This window comes from Dicentrarchus labrax, unplaced genomic scaffold (assembly GCF_905237075.1).
Source record: "Dicentrarchus labrax unplaced genomic scaffold, dlabrax2021, whole genome shotgun sequence".
Lineage (NCBI taxonomy): Eukaryota > Metazoa > Chordata > Actinopteri > Moronidae > Dicentrarchus > Dicentrarchus labrax.
The window spans coordinates 28,003,237-28,027,431 of record NW_026136715.1 but is presented as its reverse complement, the minus strand read 5'-3'; the positions used below and the strand labels follow the sequence as shown (position 1 = coordinate 28,027,431).

The window sequence follows — 24,195 nt, the reverse complement described above, 5'->3', positions numbered from 1 at the left end:
TTTCAGCCGTCCACTTTTCTATTTCCAACTGAGCCCATAACTATATTAATAACTTATTAAATCGGATTATTACATTACAGGCATGCGTGCATTTATATATGTGAGCACATCATCTTCTCTCCGATGGATTTGCCCTGCAAATCAAGTTAATCACAGCATTGAAAGCAATAATGAGTGTGGCATGCTACTCAACAAACTAACAAACCCATTAGCTAGTCTGCCTGTCTCCAAATCCAAAACCTTACATTCATTAGACAGTAATTCAGAGCAGAAAATGAGATTGAGATCCTTGATGCTGCAGAAAAACAAATCCCCACCCCCCCAAAAAAACGACCCACAACACTGCAATGGCCGAGACAAGATCGAAAAACAAATTTCTAATTTTGTCCATGAAGTGAAATAGGAGTTGATAATTAGTCTGGCGTAAGAGGGAGGTGTTACAGACACACACAGCACAATCAGTTTTCAATCCATCCATCTAGCTGTCCAATGTAACCCAGCTGCAGGAGCCTATAGTGCTGTGCAGTACTGTATGTACTTATGTAACTCCAGGAAGAATGGGTGTGAAAAATAGTGTCATGAATCCATTTTGCAGGTTTCTACACTTTGCTTTGGGGATTTAGGGCACTCCTCCAGTGCAGTACATCATCATGATCCGATTCATACAGCTTCCTCCAGGCATGTGACATAGGGGGCCATCTTAAAGCCGCCGCAGTGTCAAGCGTCTCTATAAATCTGTCCTTCCTGTAAATGTTTGTGTGTGTTTGGAAGGGCGGCTACAGTATATGACATGTGGCCCAATAGCTTTCATCCTGTCCTCGCAAGTATTGGCAACTGGCCGCACTGCAGACGTCCACGGAAATCAACAACAGCCATCTCATCTCACCACTCCATCACTGACTCCACAGGCAACCCTCCACCACCCCCCACCAATATCTCCTCCGTCTCCTACTCTGTCATTTTAACTGTCAATCCTTCTCTCCGTCAACTCACCCCTCCCTTTTTCCATCAGTCTGTATCACCACTGGTAAACCTTTCAAGCCATCTTGTCATCTAGCTCTTCATGTACTGCATTTCTACATCTTCCATCTCTGTAAGCTGTATCTCTTGCTCTGCTTTACAGGCCAGCCTGGGCAGGGAAGGAGGCCAGAGGAGGAGGAGGTGGGGGTAGGTTGAGAGGGCAGTTTGGGAGGAGAGGGGTGAAAGAGGAAGTGGGGTAAGTGTGACGGTGGGTTAGGAGAGTTCTCAATCCACAAGCCTTTCTGAGGGCCATTTCACCAAACTGTAATCACTGTAATGGCTGCGGGTTACGGTAATTTTTCAATTAATCCAAATGAAATGTGGGTTATGTTATAGGAGCTGTGTAGGCTTGTATGGCAAGAAGCTCGCTATACTTAAAGGGGACTGAATAAAAGAAATAAATAACTGTAATGGTAATAATCATCAGCATTAATCAGCGGAACAAGCATCATCCTCATCACAGTCAAATTATCTCTACTTATAAGGTAATTTGATGGAATGCTGGAATGTAATTTTAACATATTTAAACACTATCCCTGACACTGCAATCTTTTTTAAATTGTCTTTTTGGTGAGTAGCAGCAGCAACTCCACTTCTCAATCACCATACTTTTATGGAAGCCACGTGCTTTAATAATATAATATACTTTTATATGCATCTGAATACTTAATTTTAAGAATTTAATCATTATTGAATACTTGATGATGTACAATATGTAATTTCTGTCGCTAAGGGGTCTCTCTCTTTTTATCTTATTTTTTTATTTTAATGGCAGAAATTGGCTTCCATAAAAAACAATAAAACACTGACTAAAGCAGTTCCACAAGATCACTGTTTCTCCCACACTGTTGGACAGACAAAGGACGTCCCGGAGGGGCTGCGAGCCGAGCTGCTGCTAACGTTAGCTCAACTTGTTTCTCTGATAACTTAAGATCCAGACGTCCGATGACTAAAATCCTTCATCCGGTTCAAATCTAGAGTTAAAAGGCACCAAGATCTAAACAGTGGATGGTTACAATGTGGCTTCAGACTGGATAAACAGTCAATGTATGACAGCTTCTGGCAGACAACCACAACGCTGACGCAGGCACAAAGGGGATATAACGCCATTGACAGGCGACCGGTGAAACGCAGCGTTCTATCTTAAGAGGTAAATAATGTTGATAAATCATTTTGTCTTTAGTGATATTGTTATAGGTGGTGTTGAACTGGACTGCTATTGCTTTGAGTGACAGGTGGGTGCCGTCACAGGCAGCTGTTTTCAGTAAACAGGCTTCATCCACGCTCCACCTCTTTGCCCATTTTTGAATTATCTGGTCAGGACTGCCAAGGTGGCCAGAGCTGACCACAGCGGCTCTTCAGGAACCTAAGGGTGACGTCATGGAGACTGCGTCCATTTTTATTTATACAGTGTATGGTATGACTACATGTCGTTTGAATTTCTAGAAGTTTACTTTCAAGTTGTACAATTTCAAAAACTTTATTTCAAGTTTTTTTATGGATACACAACATTTAATACATGTTGCTCAAATGAAAATATTTTACTCACGTCTGCATTAAACTAGATCGATCCAACCTCTAGCCTCTCCTATCAGGTTACATCCTGTCAGTCACATGATCCAAGAAAGAAAAGGTCAGATGAGTGAATGGAAACCTCAGAAACTGGAGTGTTCCTAATGTGTGAACCTTTTGTAATTTATTTTAAATCTTTTTTTTTTTTTTTATTAAAAACACAAATCGTGATTATGTGTTCAGTGGTTAGATTTCACAGCTAATATTGTATTACAGTTTCCTCTAAAAAATACTAATGATTATAGACTTTCTTTGCTTCCATATATTTTGTCTTCCTCCAGCATGCTCTCCGGTCAGAAGAAGCTCCATCTTTATTGTACATTCTCACTCTGCCATAACTCTGACATTCTGCTTGACATTCAGGTAGCATAGCAACATGACAACATGCCCCTACAGCCTGGTGTGAGAATATAGATGCTTTTTGAAAAGGTTGACAAGAGAGAGAAGAGATGGAGGAGGAGGAGGAGGAGGGCGCAGAGAGTGGAGTGAAGCCCTCCACAGATTTGCTTCTTCTCCTTTTCAACCCCACTCTAGAATCCCATTTGAAATTTAAAGCATTTTTTTGTGTGTTTGAAAATACCTTTAACACGCACTGCCATAAATACTGCCCAAGGGAAGAGGGCTTCAGCTCCCGCTGCCTACTTGCATGATTCAACAGGGATGAGCGACTATAATGGAAGACACACATGTGCATACATACTGTATGTGTCCACACTCTGTATATAACAACATACATGAATTATACACAGAATAATTCATAGACAGGACATATATGAATGTATATCAATCATAGATGTAAGTTTTTGTCTTTACTGTTCTGTATATATGAATTTTATATACAATACTCAGTGTCTACTCTTGTATGCATTGTATTGCTTCTGTATGCATAAGGAGAGAAATGTAAATGATTTCTGTTGAAAAAATGTGGTGAAAAAAACAGAACACATAAAACATGTAACACCGGTCAGAGGGGTTATTTAAATGCATTTTTTCCACCACAGAACCTAATTCATAATTCATAAAGATTAAAGATGAATTTCATATGAGGCTGCGCCCTGTTCGATTGGCCCTGCTCCCCATTAGAAATGCTATAGCCCAAAGAGCTTCTACGTTCTCAATGATTAGAGGGAGACCAGATCCTGTCCCTCCTGACCAAATCAATACATCTCCTGATTTGATCTTGCCCCTTAGCCTCCATTTGCTGGGAGGAAAATCAGCTCAGGATGGAATATCACTGTCTCAGACAACACTCAACCTAACAATTCGCTTGTAGCGGTCGGCGAGAAGCTCTTCCCTCCCCTCGTCACAGCTAATTATTAAAGATCTCCTCCAGACATGTATTAAGACATATATACAAATAGTCTGATTGGAACAATAATGTGTCTGATGGGTTTCTCTGCAAAAACAAAGTAGAATTTCCACTTTAAAATCCTTAAAAAGTCATCTCCTCCTTCCACCTCATTAAAACCTCCAGAATCTCAGAATATACAAATGTTGTTCATTTCTAAAGTTTTCCTGCTGGACACAAGATGTCTCCTACTTCACTGTAAAGTCCATTCTCAGTGGATGGGCACTGGTGGCTTCAAGTTTCTACATCACACTGTACAAGTTACATACTGGACCAGGATGACTTCCAGACTATTTGTGATGTCACAAATCCTGCTGGTAGGCCCCGCCCCTTAAAATCAGATGTTCAATGAGCACAGAGAAACTTTCCTCTTTCAGCAGATGAATGTGAAAACATCCTTCTAGAGTCAAACTCTGCACAGACAGCATTCAAACAGCACACTGTAGGGACAGGAAGAGACACTGATTTCTGACTGGAGGGGGACTTTAAACTAATTATAACAACATTTTTCAGTGGGGTTTTTCCTTGTCTCTGAGAGGCTTTTGGGAAACAGTGGGCATTCTTGAAGTAACTGGCTCATTATCTTTTGCCTTTTTGGAAAATGGACTCTGTGCCTACGTATGAGATATGGTTGAGAAAAATGGTGAACACATTAAAGGGGAACTTGGCAACTATTTCGACTTAATAAACCCGTTTAGAAATCATTTGGATGGTTAAATGGCGTGTTCCGGTGAAAATGGTGACTTTCCTCGCTCCCCCTAGCGTCCCCAGGCGCAAAACCAACCTCGCAACTTTGGGACTACCGTCCCGTTAAGTTGGAAATAGGAAGTATCGTGAGAAGCAAGAACGAGCGAGAAACACAAACTGCTTTACGGCAATTCCACATAAACGCACGCGCCCCCCTCAATACCGGTTAGCCACACCGGCTATAAGAACAAGCGACGATGAATGTATTACCCACCTTGTAGACATTGCTCCACATGAAAAAGTTGCCCGGCAACAAATGCACATCAGCAGCGGTAGAAAGGGGGAGGAGGGTGCCGCAAGTGAGTTTTTTTACGATAGTGTTTTGAAATATACGTCCCAGAGCTGTAGGGGGAGCTCGTTGAGAAAACATGCGACGACAAAAGTGAAAACCAGCGAAGAAATGGCTAGAGTTGCCAAGTCCCCCTTTAAATGTGGAGAGAATGAGATTCTATAATGACTAATGTACTGTGTTCACTGTAACGCAACATGCTGTGTATGTTAATTTGATTTTACAATGTAGGCTATATGCTTTTGTATTTTCTTTTTTTTACGGGGAATGCTTTGCGTTTAATATAATTATGACAGCGCTATCCGTTATTACTTACAATGTGCTTTGTTTGCCTTTTTTTAATTTTAAGAGTGTTTGTACACTCTTAGATGTCGCTGTAGATTTAGAATATGAGTTCACTACTTGGGTTCATTGTACAGTTTTGAATATAATTTGAACTAACTATCCATAAAATATGTCACTTCAGTTTACTCAAAGATAGAAAAGGGGTCACTTAAGGAAAAAGGTTGGGAGCCAGTGGCATAAACAGATCATTTGGCAATCTACATCCCAACGACACACCATCTTTCCTCTTTACAAACCTGATTTAGACCTTTGTGTTGACTGTAAACCCATTAATGGCTTTCCCATCAAACTTAAAGATAAAACCAAAACAGAAAAAAAGCTAAAAGGCCACAAAAACTGCCTCATCTTCCCAGAAAGGAACAGCAGGCCACTCCAGACTTTATCACTGACTCCATGATGCAATTAGCCCTCACGGTGGTGCAGCTGTGGTTCTGCTGATTGTATTAGAGAATTAGTGATGTCTTTCTGGACAAAACCCCAGAGATTGACAGAGGGACCCTCACAGAGCCCTAAAACACAATAAAGACAAGTGGCGAAACCACATCTCTCTGTGGGTCTGCTCTTGTTGGGGCCAGCCTTGAAAGATGAGAAGTTTTTTTGTTGTTGTGGGGAGTTTTTCTCTTTCTCTCTCTCGCTGTGGTTTTATGGCCCAGGGGTCGTTATCTCTCAAACACAGGGAGAAACTAACAGTCGACTTCAAACAATGCGTATACGCATGCACCACTGCACTCGCAAAACTTCCAGAAGGACGCAAGGGATTGCTGTGAGGAAGCCCCCCAGGGGTTAAGTGACTTTTGACATGGACAGCAACATATCATACCCCTGAACACACACACACACACACACACACACACACACACACACACACACACACACACACACACACACAAGCTCAAGCGTCACAATCACCCTCCTCACCCACCCCTGGGGGACACAGAAAGAGAGGCAGGCAGGGGAGATAAGCACCCCTGCCTTTACCACCCCTGCCCCCCACCACCACCACCATCTTTCTCCTCTTCATTCAATTCAACAGCCACCCACCCCTCCACTTCCCCTTGCTCCCTGTACGCCTGCCCTGTGTACAGCACCTCTGCCAAGTAGTGTGTGTGCTATCTGATCAATCTGTGGCGATGATACACACACACACACACACACACACACACACACACACACACACACACACACACACACACACACACACACACATACACACACGAGAGGTAAAAGCCATTTTGGTCCCTGAAAGCCACTCCGTCCAGGGACAACAGACCCCCCTCGGAGAGGCAGTGGCTAAAGTTTACAACAATAGGGTTAGAGTAATTAGAAAGGCACTTCCCTTCTGGAAGAAATAGGGAGGGGGGGCATAGAGTACAAGACAGAGAGAGGGGGGAGATAGATGTAGTGACAAAGAGAGTAGCAGCAGAGTTGAGCTGCAGATAGACATAAAGAAAGAATCTGAAGCAGAGAAAGAGAAAGAAACTGAGAGAGAAGAGGCCCCCAGAGTACAGCTATAACCCTATCTATTCACCGCAGAGCTTGTAAAGATGGAGGAACAATCAAGGTGGAGAGACAATGAAAAGATGGCTAGAGGGCAGGGAGAGATCACTCGACGGTCATGACATGTGAGAGGAAAGGTTTACTGCTACAGAGGCATTAGAATATTAGATCTGAACAATGGGCCCCATCCATCAATATTCCCTGACAAGGGAAACCTTAAAAGATGCTACTGAAAAAAAAAAATATATATATATAATAATTTGACAGTGTCTTCAGATTTCACTTAAAACTGCACATGCTAAATTGAAAATGTGTTTGTGGGGACGCACTGGCTTTGCCAGTTACCCAAAAGTGCTTCTTTGACTAAAATGTGTTTGAAATCCACCTCCAGGCCCAATTTGTTTCCTCTCAATGTGACCAGTAGCCCAAGATCAGATCTAATTACAGAAGTCAATCTCAGTGCTATCAGCAGGATGAGGCTCAGATTAGGACCGGACCATATGGCTTGTTGGGGCAACTGTGGTTTATACATAGCACTGAGGGGTGAAGTTAAACGCACACACACACACACACACACTTACTTACAGGAACTTTGACTTACTCATACCACATGAGGAGAACTGAGTCAACCCATGCCGTCAGTCCAATATGTCCATGCGATGATGCCATCAGGAGGCATTTTAAATTTAAGAGTTTATGTCCATATGAAGAGGGCAAAGATGAGTCGTTTTAAGGGGTTAAATATAAATAATCCCAAAAATTCAGTGGCAACATCTTCTTCCATCAGGTACCATAAAGTCATTTTCAGACATGCTGGATATGTAAGTGTGAGGGAAATTTAACATGTTGACCCATGTTTGAATAAGAGCTACTTCTATGTAAAAGTCACTGCAACTGCAATCTTACTAAATGGGCCTGTAACATTTCCAACATGGCACAAGCCTGAATGCTGTCAGATTAAAGACTGCAGCAGCACAAGGTTTAATACAAAGAGAATAAATGTTCACCTTATTAAAGTCGCTACAAGCAATATTTCTATATTAACAATGGATCAAATGACTGCGTGTAATATGAAAGGTGTCACTTGTAGTGTTGAACCCACAGAGAATTATCAAATTATTATTATTTATTATTATTGAGAATTATTATATTACAAAAGCGCCACTTCAGCGTCTTTTAAGTCATTGTTTAGCTTTAATGTTTTGGTTCATTCTCATGTTACCCACTGTACACAGCTTGCACAGCACCAAAACAGCAGACAGACAGAGTTAGCAACCAGCATTTAGCAAAGAGCCAGATATTTCTCTTAGGAGTTGGCAGAGAAGTAAAGCAAAGCTTAAAAAGACAGCAAAAGTATGCTCGTGTTTCTGTGTCTGCTCGACATGTAAATAAGCTACAGTCTGCTAGCACATTTCTTGCATTTCTTTCCACATAAAACAAAAATGAAATCCTGCATTGTTTACATCTATGTTTGTCTTCTTCACGTCCTTTGTTTCCTTTGTTAGTGCACTGCTAGGCCTCTTTGAGTGTTACCACCACCAACTGTGGCAGTCGTGTCAAATATATGTGTATGCGCATTACAATCAAAATCCCATTAGTAAAAAACTTTGCGCTATAGCACTACTGGTGGTTAGAAAATCTACTGAGTGACTGAATGTCTTGCGGGGCATAAATTAATGAGAACATTTGAGGAGCAAGCAACAAGCATCTCTTCCACTCTTCATTACTTTCTTCCTCCTTCATCATTACTTTTCAGCTTCTCTCCCTCTTACGCAATGGTGCATTGTGTCTCTTTCCATAGATCACCTGTTATGCCTGAATAAAGCTATAACAAATGTTTGGACTTTAATGGACACCTCTGCTGCCATTGTAACAGACAGATGAAGCCTACAAAGTTAGGTATTCCATGTGTGAAAAGACAGAATACGAGCACTCCGTCAGCATCTACCTCTGTGTGCAGAAAATCAACAATCAGCTACTACATCAGGATTTATGTCTTCAAGTCGCTGGGGCCTTTATGTAAGTCCAGACAGCCTTGAAAAGTGTCTTGGTGGATATTTTTCTCCCGGCAGGTTCCAATTGTTGCATGTGTTTATACCTGCGCTAGTAAATAACAAGAGTTTACTCATTTGAAACCACCGTCCAAGCAGATAAATCATCTCCTTTGGCAAAAAAGATATGGCAAGGCAGATACATTGTTTTACAGGAAAAGTTAGTGGCATAAATAATGAGTAAACTCTGGTTATGCCTGTTTGGCCCTGCAGTTGCAACAAGGCTAATTAGTCCTTAAGGGAGAAAATCACATTTTGTAAAAGAAAATGAATGATCCTGCACTAATACAATGCAGTGATAACAGAAGGGAAACAGAGTGAAATGATCAAAACAACAAAAGACTGACGCAAGAGTAACTAATGCTCTTCAGAAAGAGAAAAAAAACAAAAGACTCCAGTTATTTACAGTAAATGGCAAAGTCCTCTTCATTTGCTGGATGTGTGTTATTGACGGGCAGTGTTTACATCAAAGAGGAAACAGATGGAAAGAGAAACAGATGCAGGGAGACAAGATAGGGAAACCAGATCAATAATGGGAGAGGGGTCACTGACTCCAACACACACAGAGTCCCATTAATAATGTCTTTAAGGCCAGGAAGAGAAGTACTAAATCATGCTGTGGACTACTGACAGTAAGACTTGACTCTAACACAAGCAGGCACATCAGTGAAAACTGTCACACAAACAGAGGTATAAATAATGAATCACATTGCTCACGCAAATTGTTTCATGGATGCATCAGTTCAAGTGAACTTCAGTATGTGTGATAGTTAAGCCGGGCATATACTGTATGATTTTAGAAAATGTGTTGTTTAATTCCAACTCAACAAGTCTGCAGTGTAAAGCCAAAGCTCCCCATTTATGTGCTCACACTATATGTATAATAAAAAATAAAAAGGAGGACCACTCCCGCTATTGACAATTGTCAAAAAGGTTTCATTTGAAAGCCCAGAGGCAGAGTTCAGAGTTTGTTTGCTACCAATTGCTAACAAGGCAAGTGTCATTCTTTCCTCGATTGTCAAAACATCTCAATAAAAAAGCTCTGGCATATACAGACTCTCCGTTGCATGCTGTTGCCACAGCTCAACCACCACCGTCCACAAGATGACTTTCGGACGCAAACAATGCCCATAAAGCTGAAATTCAGTCTGACTCTAAAATGAGTTGTGCAGCTCAGAAGTGAGGTCAAACACAGGCTCAAATCATACAGTGCATGTCCGGCGTCAATCAGCACATCTCCATTCAGTTGCACTTCATATTCACAACAGTAAGCGAACACATCACCATTCATACCGCCACAATGCTAGGCGTTGATTCTGACTGACTTCAGTTCAGCAGTACGCTCAGTGTGCTTCTGGTTCAAGCTACTTTATTAGTGATTTGGGTGAAACTGGATCATATTTTATAGATACAATATTCTGCTTTGATTGGTTGTTTGCATTCAGGTCTGGTGGATATTTTCAAATACCATTAGGAGCACTAGGAGGAGCCAGAGGAACCTGATTGTTTCACAGATTATCTGTCTCAGGTACTACTGTCAGGATATAGTGAAAGTTTCAGCAAATATGACAAAAAGTTATTTTATAAAGGTTACCTACTGCAGCTTTAACGTATTACTTTGTACATAATGAACACCTCTAGTTCACATGAGTGTGTGTATGTGGATGTGTTTGTGTGCTAGAAGGCTCTTGAGACACGGGATCAGTTTGGACAGGAAGTCAAGGTAAAACATTATGATGAGAGCCTCTGGCCTGGATGCACACACACACGTATTTCAATGGATAGACAGATCCTGCAAAGAATGCATGGCATGAAAAGAACAAAAAGAACAAACAAACTGAAACTTACGAGCAAATAAGACCCTCGAAGTGCTTCTGTAGGGTTGACAACATGATCCAAGTTGGATTATTTAGCTTATTGAGGCCTCTGTGTGTAAAGTCTGCCCTCTAAACCCTTTTGCTATATACGTGATAATGGGATTCATTGCTCCCCCCCCCCCACTCTTTTTTCTCCTATCCCTCCTCCTGTCCTGCACGCCATCTATTTGAAAAAGGAAGGCACTGCATTTAAATTACGCAGGCGGTTTACTGTAAGAGTCCACCAGGGAAATTGAAGAAGAGACAGAAAGAGAAAAAGGGGGGTGGAGGAATGGGGAGGGGGGCGTGTAAAACAGAGTTATGGGAAATAGCATGAGATGGAAGGCAAAGTACGGAGAAAGATGGGGAAGATAGAGACGGGGATGGTGGGAAGACATGGAGGGGGAGAGTGAGGGAATGACTGAGGAAAGTGGTGAATGAGTGTGGATGTGATGGAGGGAGGGGGCGGTAGAGAGAGTGTGAGTGAGTGAGTGAGTGAGGGACAGAGTAATAATGGAGGGACTCAAGAAGACGAAAGAAAAATGAAGAGGGAAAAAAGGGCAAAAGGTCAAGGAAAGAATTAAAATTTGAATTAAGAGGTGAGAGAGAAAGAGGGGGAGACGGGGGGGGGGGTGTAGCAGTCAGAGGGCAGGAAGTGAAAGTGAGTTCACTGTCTGTCCTCTGTCCTTGATATGTGTTTTGTTGTTGAAGATGGAGAATCCATTTAACAACTCTCTCCCTCTTTCTTCTCCTCTCCGTCCAGCCCCCCCGGTGTTTTTGACCACGCTGACCGCCGTCCTCTCCTCCTCTCTGCTGATGGATGACAAACAAGCCCAGGCAATCCCAGAATGCTCTGTGTAATCCCCGTAGTGGAGAACTGGTGGGTTTGGCTATTTACATGCAAATAGAACCTCATCCCCCCCTCCCCCCTCGATCCCACCCAGCCACACACACCTTTCATCACCCCCTCTCTATTCTCATTCATTTTGTCCTGCATTGTGTTCACTTGATTTCAGAGGTGTACTTACTGCAGTGTATGTGTGTGCGTGTGTGTGCGTGTGTGTGTGTGTGTGGGTGTATAGTGTTTCAGAGGTTTTACTCTGAAGGAAAGGAAAACCTTTAAATTCTTAAAAAAAAAAAAAAAAAAAAAAAAAAAGATAGATTAGATGAAGTAGAGCTTTGATCGGGCCCCAAAAAAATTGGTGAGTCCGAATTGAGCCCGAACCATGAAAGCAGTTTTGGGCCCTAAACCCAACCCGAACCTGAATTTTCTCTTAAAATAATTAATTTGAATAGTTTATTAGAAGCTAAAGTTAGCTACATTGTGCATATAATATAGTACATATTATTATTACAACAAATAAATAACAAATTAATTAATTGCAGTTGAATGCATTATTAATCAAATATTATACATTATTATGTCCAAGCCTAAACTGAGTCTGACCTACAACAGGAGTTTTGGGCCCAAACCCAGCAGGTTATTATTATAATAATAATAATAATAATAATAATAATAATAATAATAATAATAATAAATCTACAGACATTTTTCCAAATACTTGCATTTTCGCTGACTATATATATAATAATCTGCTGTTAAGCTTACTTCAGATATGAAGAATGAACCATGAACATGTCTTCAGGAGTTTTGAACACATTTATAAACAGTTAAAGCCAGTGAAGATTTGTTTGTGTGTAGTAATTAATATGATTACAGCTAAGATAAGATGTACCTTTATTGATCCCCCTTAGGAGAAATTCAAAATTGACACAGCAGCATAGGGGAATGTAGTGCAAAAAAGTAGAGTACAGAAGTGGAGGTACAACAAGATATCACAAAAGAATGTTATACTATACTATCAATCATTAATTAACTCTTAATACAACTGTTTCATAGAAGTTATAATTGTCAACAAATGCATTCATAAACACTTAATAATAATAATATTCTTATATCTTCTTACAATTACATTATTGTGTGTTATAAATCATTTATTAAGTGTTGTTATATATGGCTTATAAATGCCAAACAGTAGTGGTTAAAGTAACCTTTATAAATGCTAAATAGCAGTGGTTAGAGGGGAGAAAAACTGGAATTGGCAAATCCTTTGTGTCCAACACTGGTCGATATTTAAGTACAAGCAAACTTGAGAGAGGAGGAAGGTAGAAAGCTGCATTTGTGGAAATCATAAATGATACACACACACAGGTGTTCATTTCTCCTCCAACAGGCCAGTCTTGGCCTCATAAAAGATATACTCTCAGCAACCCAGCAGCAGCAGCAGCTATGTGTGTATGCGGTTGTGTACTTAACATCCTCTGCACTGAAGTTACTTCTTTCGACTTGTAGACACTGACAATGATGGACAGCTTGATTTGTAATGTCACAGTGGCATAAAGAGGTCTCTATTTCTTGCCAGGCCTCCATCACTGCAGCAGAAATGGCTGGTTGGTTCAGTGAGTGCTAGTGAAAACACCAATAGCTTAATATTCCATGTACGGACATGAGAGTAGTATCAATCGCTCTCACTCTCAACAAAAAAAGCGAATGAGTAGTTCCTAAAATGTGAAACTATTCCTTTAAAATTGCTGGAAAATGAACACATGCAGATACAAAAACAAGAAGGCAAGAGTTTTTTCTTCACTTAGGACCTCTGTTGCTCCTTCCCTGCCTGCGTCGCCTCCTTCCTTCAAACCATTACTGAGGCACAAACAGGCCATTATGCCAGACAGCCAGACATGATTTCTCTCTATCTCTCCCTCTCTCTTCCTCTCATACACACTCAGCACACAGCCCTGCCGCTTCCTCTCCCTGTGAATGAAAGAGGAAGTGCAGAGGAGACTGAAGTGTAAAGAGTCCTCTGTCTCCTCCGTCTCTCTCAGACAGGAGTGACACCACAGCCGACAACAACAACAACGACGACAGTGACAAGCACCGCTGCCGAATTATTCATGAGGGCTGAAGAACGCAACCGCAAAGGAGCTCAGTGTCTACAAAACTCACTCACTCAGCAGCCTGTGTGTTTTCAAAGCCGTCCCGTTCATGAGTTACAACCCCAAACTTACACCCTCCAAGAAGAGATTTCCCTCTCAATGGTGCCCACCTGGTCTGAGAAAGGAAGGCACCAAACTAAAGATTCAAGTTATCAAAGTGCCTATTCTCTAACTTGGTTGAAAAGTTTGCAGTTTGTCACAAGCGGCGCTCTGTTGCAAAACAAGACAACTTTGTGTGACACCTGAGCTCACACAAAGCGTCTCTTAAAACACTGTGTGCTGGTGGAAGATGCGTTCCACATCCATAATGAGGACATAAACAAACTTTGTCTCAATTCACTTTTGACTCAGCGAGACTTTGGGAAAGTTCGGAAACAATACTTTTCCCCAGAAATGGCATTTCATAGAGAGGAGACCCTACAAAAACAACTCTATCTGAGAACCCCTTATTGTAAAACTGTATACAAATGACTTGTTATTGCTCTAATGACGCTTCAGTAGTTTATTTGTTTGCTGGAGAAAGATTTCTGTGTTTAGCTGACTGGGCTTCTTTATTGCTGGAAATAAGTGTTATTTTTGTTTTAACTCACAGCCAATTCATGTGAAATGTGTTAAAGAAAATTCAAATCAAACATACTTCCACTTCACTGACAATGGAGGCACTGCTCTGTTGGTGAACTACGATGGTCGTGTAGTGTGGTTTTCTGTTAGTATGGTACTGACCTGAGCAATATGATTTTTTAAAATCTGAACACCCTTCTTATCAAGGTTTAAAATATTTATTAAAGGTAGTTAACATCTTTTCAACTGTTAAACCCCATTCAGACAGGATTTATTTCCCTAAAGGGATGTGCAGTGACTCAGAGGCAGAGCGGGTCGTTCCTTAATCGGAAGGTTGTGGGTTTGATCCCCGGATCCTGGTGCCACATGTCGAAGTATCCTTGAGCAAGATACTGAACCCCTAATTGCTCCTGATGCTGTGCATCAGTGTGTGAATGTGTGTGAATGAGTTAGTTTCTGTTCAATGGACTTTGCCATCACTGAGTGAATGTGTGTGAAAGGGTGAATGTGGCATGTAGTGTAAAAGTGCTTTGAGTGGTCTGATGACTAGAAAGGTGCTATACAAGTACAGGTCCATTTACCATTTACCATTCAATATTACCTGCACTGATCAGGGATTTAATCCTTTTCAGAGCAGTGCCTGAAATGGACCGGAGTACCGGCTCTTCTGATTTTTGTACCCTTATTTGTTATTGAGTACTGCCACCTCTAGTGAGCCCGACCTTACCCACCACTGAGGTCACCATGGTCTGGACCTCAGTATTTTTTACAAGGGGTATGCTATTAAAGTTGTGAAATAATGGCTTAAAAATAACTACTTTGATGCTTTGATGCCCCAAACTCCCCTAGCAAGTTCAGTGTTTGGACCACCGTATTTCTAAAACCCTGCGTACAGCAATGCTGGTGAGGGACTCCAAAACGCCTGTGCCACAGCATCTCCATATAAACACATAGCTAGCTTAATACTAAGAACAGAGAAACAAAAGAGAATAATGCCCAAAAATTAGGGTTAGCGTTATGATGTGTTTAGGGTTAGGGTTGTACAGAATTAGGGTACTGGCACCTTTTTAGTCCTATTCGGGCCAGAGTGTCTATGTACATGTAATAATTATTTATTTATTTTACCTTTATTTATCCAGATACATCAATTGATAACCAATTCTCATTTACAATGACGAGCTTACAAACTTGGTTACCTGTAGTTTTTCTGTGGACTTACAGGTCCTCCCGTAATTACATTAAGTTCAGTTTGGAGAGGCACTGCACTTTAAAACTGTATCTATGAGTTTTTAGCCACGCTAGCTGCATAGCTCTAGAGCAGAGGTGCCCCAAGTTGGTTCGATTTGGCCTGCCAGATGTTTATAGCTAAAATAATAATAATAAAAAAAATACATAATATATATGCTGTATATATTAAGAGCTAATAATATAATAATAAGAGCACAGCGGGGAGTAAGTAAGTCAATTAAGGGAACCTGGGATTCTAGTACCATTGTGCATCTTAACAATACAATAGTTGTTTGCTGTTGGCCCATGACCCACCATTAAGAGCAATAGTTTGGGTACCCCTGCTCTAAGGATAACAACATTGGTTAGTCTATGATGGATTTCTATGAAATTTGGTACAGATATCCATGGTCAAGCAAAGTATATCATCTACAAGATGGATTTGCAAATTGGACAGACTTGGATGGTTCTCAGAGGATGAATCCTACTTACTTTGGTGATCTCCTGACTTTTCCTCTTGTGCCACCATGAGGTTGACATTTGTAGTCTTAAATTAAAAGTCTCTAAAAGAACTATGGGTTGGATTTTCACAAAATTTGGTAGACATCCCTCAGGATTAATTGTAATAACTTTGGTGATCCGCTGACCTGATCATCAGGGCAAAATTTCCATTTGTTGGTAAACATTATACGTACTCAGACTGCTGAAGCCTCATGTTAACTTTGGCTGAACTTGACGAACCTGACAGTAGATTTTGTTCGAAGGAACAACCAAAAACTATTTCCATGTACATTTGGATGTTTGAGTACTGTATTATGATAGACTTGAACAAATATGAAGCCATCCTTTATCAGTTGCTCCTCTGGGTGGAAGCACCAGGGTTAAGGGGTTGCATATCTCAGAGTCAAGACCCTGCCACGATGCACCATGCTGAGGGCACGACTCCCCTAAAGCTCCCTGGAGGCCCCATGGGGTTGGATCTGATGAATGTGGGTCACAGGGAGCTCCCTCTGTCTGTCTCTGTGTGTGTGTGTGTGTGTGTGTGTGTGTGTGTGTGTGTGTGTGTGTGTGTGTGTGTGTGTGTGTGTGTGTGTGCATGTGTATGTGTGTACGTGTGTTTTTGAGACAGTCTCTGCTCAGACAGCCTTTGGGGTAATAATGAGAAATGGACCCATTTCTCAAAGCAGGCAGTGGAGCATAAAGAGGACACATACAAACACATGAAACATGAACATCTGACCACACATACAAGACAGGCAGCACACACACAAGCACATGTGTAATATTATATAAATACACATTCATACAAAAAAAGAATCTGATTTATCAAATATCAATATTTGTGGAAGGAAGGCATTCTTCTTCACAGATCACACAGCGAACACAAAAACACACATCATATCTGTGGTGTGTATTGTGTAACAGAGCCCTGCTGAGCCGCTTGCAGCGCACTTCCACCATGTTTGCTGTTACTACCATCCTGCCTGGCGTATCCCTGTGACTGAGCCATGAATACTGCATGGCTTTCCTGAAAGCACAGGGCCCTGTGGAACTAGCAGGCAAAGTGTGCGGGTTCCTCTGCAGGTCACTGTGCCACAGTGTCTCCGCTCTATATTTACTCTACATGAACCTGACTGTGAGTTTGTATGTACGTGTAAGTGGGTGGGCTGCGGATGAGAGAGAGATGGTGAAAGGCTGTTTACGTTTATGCAGGAAGGTGATGTTTGTGTGCACGAGTGTGTGCATGAGTGTCTGCATGTGCATATTTCTGTGTCAGTGTGAGAATCTGGGTGTGTGTTTGTGTGTGTATGGGGGGTTGGAGGCACACATACATAGAGAGTGTTTGTGTGCACATGAAGGTGAACGCGTACCTATGCATGCATGCACGTATAGGTGAGTTTATGAACCTGGGGATTTGTGTGTGTGTGTGTGTACGTGTGTGTGTGTGTACGTGTGTGTGTGTGTACGTGTGTGTGTGTATGTGTACGTGTGTGTGTGTGTGTGTGTGTGTGTGTGTGTGTGTGTGTGTGTGTGTGTGTGTGTATGCGTGTGTGTAGGTGTGTGTATGCATGTGTGCGTGTGTGTGTGTGCGTGTGTGTGTGTTTGTGTGTAGGGGAGGTGAAATTATATTCTTTTTCCTGGTTATGTCACATGTTTGTCTGCATGATCCAATGCTCAGACTGCATGGAGAATGTATTCAGTGTACCAGAAGAATCATGATGTCTCACATTGGGCGGGGGTGGGGGAAGGATGTGTGTGTGTGTGTGTGTGTGTGTGTGTGTGTGTGTGTGTACATGTGAGACAGACAAAGATGACCAAACACTAGCTACAGACAATATGTGCACCACATTTCCCATTTCCATGTTGTTAGGGTGGGCTGCAGCTCTTTCAGTGATAATAGCGGGGAATACAGACAATGGTGAAGGTGATTCAATAAACAACCCAGATGCTTCATTTTGAAACAGAAAACACACACACGTACATGTACACACACACACACACACACACACACACACACACACACACACACACACACACACGTACATGTACACACACACACTATAGGTGCACAATGAAAACCTCCTTTGCAGAACTTGACATATGGTGCACACAATTTCCCTCTCAATTTCAGATCCAACTCCCACAGACGTCCTCGCATGCCGGCAAATTGCCACACCTCCCCCTCCTCCCTTGCTCCCTCCCTGCCTCCCTCCTGCTCCTCTTTTCTCATCTCCCCATCTCTTCATCCCTCCCTCCCAATTCACTCCTCTTTCTGAAAGTCATCTGTTCGCTAAGCAGTAAGCAACATCGTGGCCCGCTCGCAGAAATGAGAGTATACAAATGATTTGTGGCACGGGCGTCCCACTGGCGCCAGACTAGATGGCTGTGAGGGGGGGGGGTTCAGGGCGGTGTGTGAGGAGGGGGGGGTAATGTCACTTTCACCTTGTGTTTCTCTAGCAGGCCCATGATGATCATTTTTCCCCATTTTCATCGCAAATTTGTTTCGGGCAAGGGCTTGCGAGGGAAGAGAGAGAGCATCGGGGAGTGATGGTGGGTGAGAGCGAGGCCCCCTATGCTTTGCTGAGGGGAAGCAGAGAGAGAGAGAGAGAAGGAAAGAGGGGGGTAAACATGAGAGAAAGGGGAGGAGGGAAAATATAAGGGGGGATGGAGCAAAGAGGAGAGATGTGGGGGGCGCATCTGCACAGTGACCTTTTTCTGATCCAATCTCACTGATGAATCCTAATGAAGGATTTAATAAAATCACAGTTTACAATCTGTCTCTGCATCAAAGCGTGCAATCCAATTCAAAACACAGGCCCATCTACATTTCCAATATTGTTGCAAACCCATCAACCCCACCAAGCCCTTCCCTGAAAAATAAGTGAGCACATGTTTGTGTGTGTGTGTGTGTTTGAGAGAGAGAGAAATTGGCCAGGTTGGAGAGTGAGCGGCTGGCACATTTGTTCCAGCTGTAGCCTAATGTCACAACTCGTCATATTCATTTGGCCTTATAATGAGGCTAAAGTCAACAAGGTGCAGCGTACAGGAGCGGAATTGCTGCTGCGGCTTGCCACTAAATGAACAGAGAGAAGACAAGAGAGTAAAAGACACAAATTATGTTAGACTGAGAGAGAGCACAGCATGGGAAATTATTTCAAACTTGATAGTGTACAGGCCAGCTTTGAGTTCACACACACACACACACACACACACACACACACACACACACACACACACACACACACACACACTTCATACACATCATCGTAGGATTGAACTGACATTTCCCCGAAATCGAAAGGGCACACCTGTTACACTGTCAGCAAGCTCTAAGTCTGCAGAGTAAACAAGACGGATGGATAGATCAATGCAATCGTTTGAACGTCTGCAAGTTGATGCAGTGAAGTGAGGAGGAGAGGAACGACTAACAGTGGACTCCAAGCCTGGAACACAAAATACTTTGCAACAGTGACATCTGCTGGTGAGAGGTTATAATAACAACACTCAATCCCAGCCTTGAGCAGGGACATCACCAGAGAACCAAACCGACAAATCTACCAAACATGTAAAAAGAATCACAATTTAGCTGAGCTAAAAGTCATAAAGCTTATTTATACATTAAGTTTAGTTTTCCTGTCACAGGGAGTATCATACAGCCTGGGAAAATGACTAAGCCTGTAACTAATTACTAATACATTTCAGTAATAATATTACAGTTACACCACAAAAATAATGGTTACAAACTTACTTTTGTTCTCACCTGCTACTGATTTGAAATCCAACAATCCAATCCCATCCTTGGATTCATTTTGGAATCGTGGAGGAAACTAATTTGGAAGATGGAAACATTCAGCAGCTGGAAGTATTCTATTACTTTTTTGGGGGAAAAGGACACCATAACCAGTTTTGTGGGGAGCAGCAGAAAAGTAATATAATTAGTAGTGTATACTTTGTGGCAGAGAGGTCTATGATTTAAAAAATGCTATTCAGTTGCATTATGGGAAATGTAGGATCTTTCATTTTAACAGCTGCATACTAAAAGTAGGGATATCTTGGCATCTGCTGCTTCCATTTTGACCATCCTTTTTTTGCCTGTATTTGATAGAACAGGTGACGATAGACGGGAAAGGGGAGAGATAAAGAGAGGAGGAATGACATGCAGCAAAGGCCCGCAGGTTGGAATCGCACCCAGGCTGCAGCAGTAAGGACTACATGGGGCACACCTTATAGAGTAACCTATAATCTGGCTTGCCCTGGAAACTAGGGCCCAATAGTGTGCTTTGAGTGGTCGGAAGACTAGAAAGGCGCTATACAAGTACAGCTCCATTTACCATTTACCATTTACCAATACAATCTCCACATTCCACATGGACACATGGATTTTGAGCCACGTTCCTGGTAAGTTTATGAGGGCTATTTCTGCAGACTTTGCCAGAGAGAGTTACCCATAGTCCATTCTCCAAAGAGTTTAAAAAAGATGGTAAACAAACATAGGAGGAGCTACTGAAAGGAAAAAAAGGTTACATGTAAGTGTATGATGCTTCTTTTGTCAGAAATGGACTATAATATTCATAGGTATGTTTTCATTTAGTAGCGTTTTTGTTACCTTAGACTGACCTGTTTTTATCTACAGTTGCCTTCCATGTTTCTACAGTAGCCCAGAATGGACAAACCAAACACTGCTGCACTGTTGCAGCCACCGTACTTTCTCAAACTTCACATTCTATTCTTATTCCCAGGTCGTCAAATACAGACACAAGCGGTGCTCAGATAGTTGCAATCTGCAACTAGAAGTTTGTAACAGGGTGAATGGTGGCTCTGTCATTCCCAACTCAAGGCCCACATACCTGTTCTTGCACTTTGTAATTTTTTACTCTAGGTAGGAGCAAGTATGTAATGCTTTATGGCAGTAAGTCACCCACCACAAATACACGGTTTTGCTCTCTATAGCTAATTTTCCCGTTTACTATGTCCTTTTTTAATTATATAGTGTATGGTTTCTACAGTAGCCCAGAACAGACAAACCAAACACTGGCTTTAGATAAGGTCTTTTGCGTTTTTCATGAGTTTTGTGGCAACTACACATTTAGAAGGCAAGGGGTATTCAAGTTGGTTGCAATCTGCAACTTCACCACTAGATGCCAATGAATCCTACACACTGATCCTTTAAGAAATACTCTATTTTAAAAGTTCTTTATTAACCAAACAGGCCCTGTCTTCCATGGGAAACTAAACCTGCACCAGATCCTTTACCCAGGCAGAGATTAAATTACCAAGCTTACAATGCTTCACTGTTGTGATACGTTATTGATTCCTACAGTCAGATTGTTTTTCCATTTGCCCTTCCTCAACAGGAAAAGTAAACACTCAGCCATAGAACAGACCCCTTGGAGGATACCTCAGCAGGGTAGATGTTTGGAAACATGGAAACATTGGTTCTTTGGTTGAAGAGGACCTTGCGACACCACCCTGCTACCCCAACCACAGCCTCCCTGCTACATCCACACAGTGTGTTAATGAATAACACAACTCCATCTGCACTGTATCCACAAAAAAATGGGATTGAAGCCACACATACCAATACCACGTTATAGATCAGTGTGATCTCTGAGGAATAGGTGCATTGATTGGATATGAGATCTAATGTCTGACTGCTGCCTGCATCTGAACAGCTGTAATTTCTCTCTGATTAGACTTCAGATTGCAATTACTTTCTGTATCGACAACACATGTTAATGAGACTGTTTGTGCCAGAATCCCAATCTAGATGAGCTGCACCGTTAGCATGTATGGTTTAATATGGATGTTTAGGTGTGGGGTACGCGCTGAATATTTGCTAATTCTGTGTGTGTATTGTGTGTGTGTGTGTGTGTGTGTGTGTGTGTGTGTGTGTGTGTGTGTGTGTGCCAGAAGGCCTGAGTTGATCAGAGTGTGGAGCGACAGCTGTGCTACAAATCAGAGCCCATTTACTGGTGACAGAGTCATTAAAGCCTGCTCATCTCATAAAACACAATGCACATGGTCAAATACCATTCATTCCATTCATGCTCATAACTCAGTCTACTGGGCTCACACACACACACAAGCAAATGCACACACACACTCACAGATGCACATACAAACACACAATCTCTCACAAAGCTAAACCGAGTGTGTCAATTGGAATGAGTATAGGGGCAGTTTACTGTGTGTGTGTGTGTGTGTGTGTGTGTGTGTGTGTGTGTGTGTGTGTGTGTGTGTGTGTGTTGTTTGTGGTTTGTGGTTTGTGAATCCATAATAAGTGATAACGACACAGAGGTAAAGATGGATATTTGCTAAAAGCACAGCAGCAGTAAACACTGTCACACTTTGTCTAAGAGTTGTTTTATGATAAGTGCACGCCACAAAACATACACTACATGCTCTCTCCTTCCTTCTATCTCCCAGTGTGGCACAAAATATACAAAACATATGTAGATTCATGCAAATGTACTGAATGGATAAAATACACACACACACCCTACATTTCTTCACAGCCACACTATGCCTTCTCCTACACCCTCTCTACTCTGTATACCTTGCACAGACATCATCTATAAAAATGTCATAGAGTTGTGGAGATGGTGAAAAATATAATATAATGTATAATATAAGTGAAGAAGCTGAGAGTCCATATTTCCATATATATTTATACTGTTGCTGCTAAATTAATTCATAAATTACTTAAAGATCCCAGAGATGTATTATGACATATACAAATAGTCTGTTTGGAACAATAATGTGTAATGGATGGATGGTAAATGGACCTGTACTTGTATACTTCCAACCACTCGCTTTTACACTACGTGCCACATTCGCCCTTTCGCACACATTCACTAAGTGATGGCAAAGTCCATCGAACAGAAACTAACTCATTCATACACATTCAGAGTTCTGTATCTTGCTCAAGGATACTTCGACATACCTTCCGATTAGTGGAAGACCCTTCAAATGTCATCTCCTCCTTCCACCTCATTAAAACCTCCAGAATCTCTGAATATACAAATGTTGTTGATTTCTAAAGTTTTCCTGCTGGACACAAGATGTCTCCTACTTCACTGTAAAGTCCATTCTCAGTGGATGTGCACTGGTGGCTTCAAGTTTCTACATCACACTGTACAAGTTACATACTGGACCAGGATGACTTCCAGACTATTTGTGATGTCACAAATCCTGCTGGTAGGCCCCGCCCCTTAAAGTAAGCTTTTCTATGAGCACAGATTTGCTGAAAGTGGAAAGTTTCACTTTCAGCAAATGAATGTGAAAACATCCTTCTAGAGTCAAACTCTGCACAGACAGCATTCAAACAGCACACAGTAGAGACAGGAAGAGACACTGATTTTATGACTAATATAAGGAAGCTTTCTTGAAGACCAAGCACAATAAAAATGTTTTTTGTTTTGTCTTCACTAACACTGAGGACTGAGCACCTGGTGTTGAAGGAGAGTGTGGGTCAGCTTTCCTCTCCACAGATTTACACACCGTGTTAGAAAGAGGGCTATCTGAGGATTAATGTGCCATAGGCAGCCACTGGGGTGTAAAATGCCGCTAACCTCAATCTGATCTGGGGTCACCCGCTAGACACCCAGAAGGTCATCAGCCATGTGTGAGCCTGCAGCAACACCTGGGCCAGAGTCAGTTCAGCAGCACGGTGCGGAGAGAGAGTCAATAGCTGGGACAAATGTGTGTTTTGTGATCCACAAATAACACCATTAAAAAATGTGTAGGACTATTTGGGAATAGATTTTAGCATGCGACTATTATTATATATAACCTAAAACTTCAATTAAAAGCAGCATTCCAATGAGAAGCAGGTCTCCTTCACTAGGATGTATAAAACCTCTTCAAGCCCACCGAGTGACCCGCTTGAGCGAGTTCTATGCTGCTTAGATCACTACACAAATATAAATGTCTAAACTATAAACTTTTGTCAATGTGGATACTGCACATCGTTACATCAGTTAGATTGTCCACAACTCAATCATTCAGTTAATTTTACAGAAACCATGAGCACCAAAGTATCAAATGATCAAATCAATGATTTCTAATTGATATGTTATTCGATATATAGGAGTAATGTTCATACTGGTTTGAATAAATTATTTAATTGTACCCTTACATATATCTGTTAAAGTGGGTAAATTTGGAGAGTGCGTGCACACATAC

At 41.7% G+C, this 24,195-nt stretch overlaps 1 protein-coding gene across 8 annotated transcripts in view; it reads right to left on the bottom strand.

Moving 5' to 3' along the window:
• Positions 1-24,195, bottom strand: part of myt1b (myelin transcription factor 1b) — a 110,364-nt gene that overhangs the window by 84,078 nt on the left and 2,091 nt on the right. The window lies entirely within an intron of this gene.